The sequence below is a fragment of the Triticum dicoccoides genome, chromosome 6A (genome assembly GCF_002162155.2).
Source record: "Triticum dicoccoides isolate Atlit2015 ecotype Zavitan chromosome 6A, WEW_v2.0, whole genome shotgun sequence".
NCBI lineage: Eukaryota > Viridiplantae > Streptophyta > Magnoliopsida > Poales > Poaceae > Triticum > Triticum dicoccoides.
Window position 1 is genome coordinate 33253498 of NC_041390.1, and position 10801 is coordinate 33264298.

Here is a 10801-nt window from a genome sequence, read left to right on the forward strand (position 1 = left end):
GGGTTTGGGGGTTTTGGGGGGTTAATTTAGGTGTTTCATATATTGTGTTAGCTAGCTATAATTAATAGAGAGAAGTGTCCTCTCTTATGTCCGTGCTTGGTCGACGCTACGTACTATACATACGTATAGAGAGGACTAGACACGCTAGCTAGCTAGTAAGCAAACGAAGGAAACAGAAGATCGTCATGAACATATATGCATACAGAGAGAAGTGATATCGACCACCTCTCCTTCTCCGAGAGATTGGTCGAACAACAAGTTCTCATATATCTATCCGACACTACCGGCTACATATATACAATAATTATCTCTTACAAATATAATCTCCTAACATACGGACTCATGGTCCACATAGTATTCTCCATCTTCAGCGATCACGTGGTCAAGAAAGAATGCCGCCAATTCCTCTTGAATTCCTCGCATGCGAGCTGGTGCTAGGAGTTCATCCCGCTTCCGAAACATCTAATTTGAAGAAGGGGTCAATACATACATACATACATATATATATATATATATATATATGAATGAATGAAACTCAACACAAATGATGGTAATAAAATAAAATTGTGAATGTTGTTATTTATGCACTTCATACTGTTTGTCAGAGTAGCCCCGCTCACAGGTCGTGTGGCAGATGGACTCGCAAATGTAGTATCCACAGAAATCATTTCCTTGTTCCTTCCACAACCACTTTACAAGAAATAGAGGTCAATCAAGCTGATAAGCAAGAATGCCAAATGGTATTGATGAAACTAGCGCTTGAATCAATAGGAGATGCGCGGAACATGCTACTATAGTACTTACTTTCGGGTGTCTAAATTGCAGCTTCTTCGGGAGTCCCGGAGCTTTTTTGGTGAATTTTTTCCAAACCCTGCCAGACAAAGAAAAAGAGGGCAGGCCTGGCGCAGTGGTGAAGTCCTCCCCACTTGTGCAAAGAGGTCCTGGGTTCGAACCAGCCTCTCTGCATTACACTTTGCAGGGGTAAGACTAGGTTCCTATAATCCCTCCCCAGACCCCACCTTGTGTGGGAGCTTCTATGCACTGGGTCTGTCCTTTTGTCCTGCCAGACAAAGAAAACAATTACTTGATATATCAGGAAATGAACAAAGTTGCTGATATGGTGGATAATGATCGATTTAACTTCTTGAGCATTTGAGTCATGTCCGCATAGTCCTGGAGATCTTTTCGTCTTGAGTCTAAGACGGTTGCTAGTCCCTGCTCAAGCTTAATCTCTAGGAGAATATAGTGGAAACTGCACACGCATGCATAACTCATCAATTATATTACTATAACCTTAACTAATATATAAGGGAAACTGAATACGCACAAGACAGTAACACTCACTTGAAGTTGTAAGGAAAGAGTATTATATCTTTGTTTTCATTTATTACCAACGATCGTAGCAAGTTGGCCTCGGTATCTGCGGCATGAAATTTAACCTGAGTTACATCTATGATATTTGTGTTAATGAACCCAATATCACCGATTTGTCGTTTCTTCAATTCGACGATCTTCAATCTGCATAATATAGTGAGGATAATTATAAATACATGCAATGAAAGAGCTGAGCTATATAGAGAGACTTAATGACAGAAGTAGTACTACTTACAGATAGTAGCAGGTGACCGTTGCTTTATCGAGGGCCAATTGATTAAAAAACTAAAAGAACTCCTCAAATGGAACATGCAACAGATCAATTCCAACGAGGTCATGCTCCTTTTTAACTCTCACATACAAAGTACTCCTCCCCCCAGACTCTCTGTAGATTTTCAAGTACCAATCATGCAATCTTCGCATCATCATTGATAGAGATCTTTCATCTTTGACGAGAGGCTTCCCGTACTCGTATCTTTGTATCTGCACCTCCATGAAATCATAATGTACATCATCGGGCAGGTAATCTCCAAGATTTCTATAATCCGGCACCATCCTTGGATCATTAGCGATGATGTCGCTAGGCACCTTGAGCGGGGGCACGATTACTTCGCTTGTTCGCCGAGCTGTGCAATTTGTTTCCCAGCTCGTCGTTCTTTCAGCCTTTGATCACTGACAGTACTTCCCGACCGCTCCACTTCGGCAAATTCCTTTCCAATAATGCACTCATAGTTTCCTTTCGGCGGAGACTTGGGTGGTTTTGTCAGGGCAGCCAGAGTGCGCTCCGCTTTCACCGGATCTACCTTCTCCTCCGGAGGTGGATGTTTCTTTGCTTTCACCCCTTCAAAGAAGTTACTCACTTCTTCTCGCGCGATCTCGACGTTCTCCTCTGGGGTCCTCTCGTATGGTAACTTCTCTGGAGTCTTCAGAGAAGGACCGAATCTGTATGTCCTCCCGCCTCTGGCTGTACTGCAAGACGCCGGCAGAGCAGACGGAGTGGTTGTCTTATTTACTTGCTTATGAGGCGGAGGATAAGGACTACGACGCGCCGGAACAGCCGGAGCGGCGGCAGGTCTCTTCCGCCCTTGCTGACGAGGCGGAGAAGGAGGAGGCTGGCTGCTCGGGCGCGCCGGCGCAGGCGGAGAAGGAGGCGGAGTGCCGCCATGCACCGGAGAAGGAGCCGGCCGAGTGCCCTGATCATCACTCGCCGGAGGAGGAGGCGGTGGAGGAGGCGGAGTGCCCTGACTCGCCGGAGGAGGAGGAGGAGGAGGAGGCGGCGGAGGCGTCCAGTTCGGAAGGTTGATGAGCTCCTTCTGCCATAGGCATGGAGTCTTCAGAGCAGAACCCAGCCGAGTCTCCCCTTCAACGGTAGGGTGGTCAAGCTGGAGGTCCTCAAGTCCCTCCGTTATTTCATCCACCATCACCCTAGAATATCCTTCTGGAATCGGCCTGTAGTGAAAAGTTGCGCCGGGTTCAGTAGGAAAAACAGAGCCAACAGCCGCCTTGACCTTCATATTAATCCATTGCGTCATAAGGTGGCAATTTTGAGACTCCGTGATAGCATCCACAGGATAGCTGGCAGGAGCCGTCAAGACATGCTCCGGCTGAATCAGCTCGGTGGAAGCCACGCTACTTCTCTGCTGAGATGGCGGGGTAGCTTCGGGGGAAGTTTCGGCAGTTCGTTTGCTGTGATTTGCTTCTCGTTCCTCTATCGCTTGTACCCTTGCTTGCAGCGCCTGCATTTGGGTCTGCTGCACTTTTTTCCTCCTCTCCTGGCATTTGTAACCGCCTGCGTCCGAAAACCCAACCTTCCACGGAATGGAGCCTGGCGTGCCTCGTGCCCGTCCAGGGTGCTCAGGATTCCCGAGGGCCATTGTGAGCTCGTCGTTCTCTTTGTCTGGAACGAACGTCCCTTGCTACGCTTCTTCGATATACTGCTGAAGCTTCTTGACTGGTATGTCCATTTGATCGTTCGTCCAAATGCACTTCCCTGATACAGGGTCCAAGGTTCCGCCAGCCCCGAAGAACCAAGTCCGGCAACGGTCTGGCCAGTTAATTGTTTCTATTTACAAAAAATACTTATTGTTGCTATTTTTTTTGTTTTCCAGATTTTTTGTTTTGTTTTATACATTATTTATTTTCTTTTGTTTTTTTGCTTTTTTTTTATTTTTTTTTCTTTTAGGTCAGCAAAATTATAATCTTTCTGTTAGTGCCACTAGTTTTAGAAAAATTATAAACTTTCTATTAGTGTCATTAGTTTTCAAATTTAAATAGTTAAAATTTGAATTCTTTGAAATTTGTGTGAAGCACAAGTTTGTGATTAACTTTACTAAAAAATGAACACGGATGCACCTATAGGGAAAATTCGACCTAAATTCATAGTTTTCAAATGAACTCTGAAAAAGTTGGCATAGCATACTCGTGTGTTACAAAGTTGGCATGGTATCATCATAATAGTTACAGGAGAAAGTCTTCACTTTTTCTTCGCTTGTGTCATTTGCTTATTGCGCCGTAACCATGGATAATCTTCATCGTTTATCAGGATGCTTGGGTCAGCCTTGACATTGAAGGGAGGAATTTCATGAAAGTTTTCATAATCTTCAGACATGTCTGTCTTGCCGTCCACTCCCAGGATGTCCCTTTTTCCTGAAAGAACTATGTGGCGCTTTGGCTCATCGTATGATGTATTCGCTTTCTTATCTTTTCTTTTTCTCGGTTTGGTAGACATGTCTTTCACATAGATAACCTGTGCCACATCATTGGCTAGGATGAACGGCTCGTCAGTGTACCCAAGATTTTTCAGATCCACTGTTGTCATTCCGTACTGTGGGTCTACCTGTACCCCGCCGCCTGACAGATTGACCCATTTGCACTTAAACAAAGGGACCTTAAAATCATGTCCGTAGTCAAGTTCCCATATGTCCACTATGTAACCATAATATGTGTCCTTTCCGCTCTCGGTTGCTGCATCAAAGCGGACACCGCTGTTTTGGTTAGTGCTCTTTTGATCTTGGGCGATCGTGTAAAATGTATTCTCATTTATCTCGTATCCTTTGTAAGTCAATACAGTCAAAGATGGTCCCCTGGACAACAAGTACAACTCATCACAAACAGTGTTGTCACCTCTGAGACGTGTTTCCAACCAACTGTTGAAAGTCCTGATGTGTTCACATGTAATCCAGTCGTCGCACTGCTCCGGGTGTTTGGAGCGCAGACTGTTCTTGTGTTCATCGACATACGGGGTCACCAAGGTAGAGTTCTGTAGAACTGTGTATTGTGCTTGAGACCAAGAATATCCGTCCCTGCATATTATTGAGTCACTTCCAAGAGTGCCTTTTTCAGTCAGTCTCCCCTCATACCGCGATTTAGGGAGACCTATCTTCTTAAGGCCAGGAATGAAGTCAACACAAAACCCGATAACATCCTCTGTTTGATGGCCCATGGAGATGCTTCCTTCTGGCCTAGTGCGGTTACGGACATATTTCTTTAGGACTCCCATGAACCTCTCAAAGGGGAACATATTGTGTAGAAATATGGGCCACAGGATGACAATCTCGTCGACTAGATGAACTAGGACGTGCGTCATGATATTGAAGAAGGATGGTGGGAACACCAGCTCGAAACTGACAAGACATTGCGCGACATCACTCCTTAGCCTTGGTACGATTTCTGGATCGATCACCTTCTGAGAGATTGCATTGAGGAATGCACATAGCTTCACAATGGCTAATCGGACGTTTTCCGGTAGAAGCCCCCTCAATGCAACCGGAAGCAGTTGCGTCATAATCACGTGGCAGTCATGAGACTTTAGGTTCTGAAAGTTTTTCTCTGGCATATTTATTATTCCCTTTATATTCGACGAGAAGCCAGTCGTGACCTTCATACTGAGCAGACATTCAAAGAAGATTTATTTCTCTTCTTTCGTAAGAGCGTAGCTGGCAGGACCTTTATACTGCTTCGGAGGCATGCCGTCTTTTTTGTGCAACGTTGCAGGTCCTCCCGTGCCTCAGGTGTATCTTTTGTCTTCCCATACACGCCCAAGAAGCCTAGCAGGTTCACGCAAAGGTTCTTCGTCACGTGCATCACGTCGATTGAAGAGCGGACCTCTAGGTCTTTCCAGTAGGTTAGGTCCCAAAATATAGATTTCTTCTTCCACATGGGTGCGTGTCCCTCAGCGTCATTCGGAACAGCTAGTCCGCCGGGACCCTTTCCAAAGATTACGTGTAAATCATTGACCATAGCAAGTACGTGATCACCGATACGCATGGCGGGCTTCTTTCGGTGATCTGCCTCGCCTTTGAAATGCTTGCCTTTCTTTCGACATTGATGGTTGGTCGGAAGAAATCGACGATGGCCCAAGTACACATTCTTCCTACATTTGTCCAGGTATATACTTTCAGTGTCATCTAAACAGTGCGTGCATGCGTGGTATCCTTTGTCTGTCTGTCCTGAAAGGTTACTGAGAGCGGGCCAATCGTTGATGGTCACGAACAGCAACGCCTTTAGGTTAAATTCCTCCTGTCTGTGCTCATCCCACGTACGTACACCGTTTCCATTCCACAGCTGTAAAAGTTCTTCAACTAATGGCCTTAGGTACACATCAATGTCGTTGCCGGGTTGCTTAGGGCCTTTGATGAGAACTGGCATCATAATGAACTTACGCTTCATGCACATCCAAGGAGGAAGGTTATACATACATAGAGTCACGGGCCAGGTGCTGTGATTGCTGCTCTGCTCCCCGAAAGGATTAATGCCATCCGCGCTTAAAGCAAACCATACATTCCTTGGGTCCTTTGCAAACTCATCCCAGTACTTTCTCTCGATTTTTCTCCACTGCGACCCATCAGCGGGTGCTCTCAACTTCCCATTTTTCTTCCGGTTCTCACTGTGCCATCGCATCAACTTGGCATGCTCTTCGTTTCTAAACAGACATTTCAACCATGGTATTATAGGAGCATACCACATCACCTTCGCAGGAACCCTCTTCCTGGGGGGCTCGCCGTCAACATCACCAGGGTCATCTCGTCTGATCTTATACCGCAATGCACCGCATACCGGGCATGCGTTCAGATCCTTGTATGCACCGCGGTAGAGGATGCAGTCATTAGAGCATGCATGTATCTTCTCCACCTCCAATCCTAGAGGGCATACGACCTTCTTTGCTGCGTATGTACTGTTGGGCAATTCGTTATCCTTTGGAAGCTTCTTCTTCAATATTTTCAGTAGCTTCTCAAATCCTTTGTTAGCCACAGCATTCTCTGCCTTCCACTGCAGCAATTCCAGTACGGTACCGAGCTTTGTGTTGCCATCTTCGCAATTGGGGTACAACCTTTTTTTGTGATCCTCTAACATGCGATCGAACTTCAGCTTCTCCTTTTGACTTTCGCATTGCGTCCTTGCATCGACAATGACCCAGCGGAGATCATCATCATCGGGCACATCGTCTGGTTCCTCTTGATCTTCAGCAGCTTCACCCGTTGCAGCATCATTGGGCACATCGTCTGGTTCCTCTTGATCTTCACCAGCTCTCCCCGTTGCAGCATCACCGTATTCAGGGGGCACATAGTTTTCATCGTACTCTTCTTCTTTGCCGTCTTCCATCATAACCCCTATTTCTCCGTGCCACGTCCAAACATTATAGTGTGGCATGAAACCCTTGTAAAGCAGGTGGGAGTGAAGGATTTTCCGGTTAGAGTAAGACCTCGTATTCCCACATTCAGTGCATGGACAACACATAAAACCATTCTGCTTGTTTGCCTCAGCCGCATCGAGAAACTCATGCACGCCCTTAATGTACTCGGAGGTGTGTCTGTCACCGTACATCCATTGCCGGTTCATCTGCGTGCATTATATATAATTAAGTGTCCAAATTAATAGAAGTTCATCATCACATTAAAACCAAAGTGCATACATAGTTCTCATCTAACAACATATAGCTCTCCAGAGCATCTAATTAATTAAACCATACATTAAAACTATGTAAAACATTTCAATGCGAAAACAAATGCAATCATAATCGCAACCAAGGTAACAATTGATCCAACGGAATAATGATACCAAGCCTCGGTATGAATGGCATATTTTCTAATCTTTCTAATCTTCAAGCGCATTGCATCCATCTTGATCTTGTGATCATCGACGACATCTGCAACATGCAACTCCAATATCATCTTCTCCTCCTCAATTTTTTTTTATTTTTTCCTTCAACAAATTGTTTTCTTCTTCAACTAAATTTAACCTCTCGACAATAGGGTCGGTTGGCATTTCTGATTCACATACATCCTACATAAATAAAATCTATGTCACGTTGGTCGACATAATTTTCATAAACAATAAATGAACCAATAGTTATAAAGATAATATATATACCACATCCGAATCATAGACAGGATGAGGGCCGGCGGGGGCGGATACCAAAACCATCACACTATATAAGATGCAATAATAAAAGTAAGAAAATAATAAAAGTATCTATGTAAACATAAAAGTAAGAATATTTTTCCTTTCAGAAAGAAGATAAGAACAAGAGGCTCACCACGGTGGTGCTGGCGATGAGCTCGGCGCGGGTGATCGACGGCGGTGATGACGGGGATGGGGCGTGACGAACCGCTAAATCTAGAAAAATATTGAGGAAAATGGAGTTTGGAGGTCGAGCTTGGAGAGGAGAAAGCTTAAGTAGTGTGGCTCGGGCATTCCATCGAACACCTTGTGGGCATAGGAGGTGAGCTAGAGCACCACCAAGCCCTCTCCCCCTCGGCCAGAAAAAAACAGAGCAGTGTGCTCTGCTCTTACGCGAGGGGGTATATATAGGCACCTCATTGGTCCCGGTTGGTGGCATGAACCGGGACTAAAGGGGAGCCTTTGGTCCCGGTTCAAGCCACCAACCGGGACCAATGGTGGTAGGCCAGGAGCGAGGCCCATTGGTCCCGGTTCGTCCCACCAACCGGGACCAAAAGGTCCAGATGAACCAGGACCAATGGCCCAGGTGGCCCGACCGGCCCCCTGAGCTCACGAACCGGGTCCAATGCCCCCATTGGTCCCAGTTCTGGACTGAACTGGGACTAATGGGCTGACCCGGCCTAGACCAAAGCCCTATTTTCTACTAGTGACAATAATTTGGCATTCATGTGGACCGGTAGGAGCGTCTTCATGGTCAAGCTTGAGCCATTTCAGTGCGAGAAACTTTTAGACACCAACAAGTGGGATCGTTATTATCCATTTGAAACCGTCTATGCTACAGGTAATATCATGCCTTTGCACTGCTGGTACAACAAAACCAAGTTACTTTTGATAATTGGTTCTGTTGGAATGCCTTTCACATCCTTTCATGTTAAGCCAACAACTTTAGTATTGTTGTATCGATTGTTCTTTTGCTGCTTGTTGACTTCAACATATTGCAATGGCGCTCTGTAAGTTTTTCTTCCCATGCTTGTTTGATGCTTATGTAACTGTTATGATCTGGAAAAATAATTCCTCGTAGTGTCTGGTTTAGTTTAGTTTATGCCACAACGTCTGCTTATGTAGCCAAGGTTTGTGAATTCTTTGAACAGTAATTGAACAAAATTTCATTGTTGCCTGCCTATTGACATATGCAAGAATGGTATAATTATAGTTCTAGTGCATAGCTGCAGTGCAGTTCTTTCTCAAGATACGTATATTACTATTCAAACCTAAAAGTTGAACAATGAAATTTAGCTATAGGCTGTAGACATGTGTTTTGTGCGGTCTAATTTCTTCAATTGGGTCACCATAAGAGACTTCATACTGAACACATGAGCAAAATCATAAGACTAGATTTGTCATTGAAACTGTTTTCATCACGAATTACCCACTTTTATTTTTAAATTAGTGACATGATATGCTTGAAGGAGCACTCCGAGCTTTGTTTTGATGACATGCAGTGTAAAAAAGATGGTATCTATTAGGTACCGAAGCCGCCGAATACGAAGATCTGTCCGGGGAGAAAAACCTCACCCTGGACCGCATCGTTGCCGATGATTGAAGGAGCCATCAAACCTTATGGTGACGACACAGTGGAACTCTCAATGAAAGCACCAATGTCGGTGTCAAAACCGGCGGATCTCGGGTAGGGGGTCCCGAACTATGCGTCTAAGGCGGATGGTAACAGGAGGCAGGGGACACAATGTTTACCCAGGTTCGGGCCCTCTCGATGGAGGTAATACCCTACGTCCTGCTTGATTGATCTTGATGATATGAGTATTACAAGAGTTGATCTACCACGAGATCGTAGAGGCTAAACCCTAGAAGCTAGCCTATGATTATGATTGTTGTTGTCATACAGACTAAACCCTCCGGTTTATATAGACACAGAGGGGGCTAGGGTTACAGAGAGTCGGTTACAAGGGAGGAGATCTACATTACCAAATTGCCAAGCTTTCCTTTCACGCAAAGGAGAGTCCCACCCGGACACGGGACGAAGTCTTCAATCTAGTATCTTCATAGTCCAACAGTCCGGCCAAAGGATATAGTCCGGCTATCCGAGGACCCCCTAATCCAGGACTCCCTCACCCTCCCCACATATATAAAGGAGGGAGGGAAGGTCGGCCGGCCTCTCTAGGTGCGCCAAAGGGGGGAGGAATCCTCCTCCTAGTAGGAGTAGGATTCCTCCTTTCCTAGTCCTACTAGGAGGGGGAAGGAAGGAGAAGGGGAGAAGGAAAGAGGGGGCACAGCCCCTCCCCTAGTCCAATTTAGACTAGGCCCATGGGGGGCGCACGGCCAGCCCTCGTGGCTTCTTCTCTTTTTCCATTAAAGCCCACTAAGGCCCATATGTACTCCCGTATTCCTGTAACTCCCCAATACTCCGAAAAAATACCCGGATCACTCGGAACCTTTCCGATGTCCGAATATAGCCTTCCAATATATAGATCTTTACGACTCGATCATTTCGAGACTCCTCATCATGTCCGTGATCTCATCCGGGACTCCGAACAACCTTCGATACATCAAATCACATAAACTCATAATACCAATCATCACCGAACGTTAAGCGTGCGGACCCTATGGGTTCGAGAGCTATGTAGACATGACCGAGACATGTCGCCGGTCAATAACCAATAGCGGAACCTGGATGCTCATATTGGCTCCTACATATTCTACAAAGATCTTTATCGGTCAAACCGCATAACGGTATACGTTGTTCTCTTTGTCATCGGTATGTTACTTGCCCGAGATTCAATCGTCGGTATCTCAATACCTAGTTCAATCTCATTACCGACAAGTCTCTTTACTCGTTCTGTAATGCTACATCCCGTAACTAACTCATTAGCTACATTGCTTGCAAGAATTATAGTGATGTACATTACCGAGAGGGCCCAAAGATACCTCTCCGACAATCGGAGTGACAAATCCTAATCTTGATCCATGCCAACTCAACAAACACCATCGGAGACACTTGTAGAGCACCTTT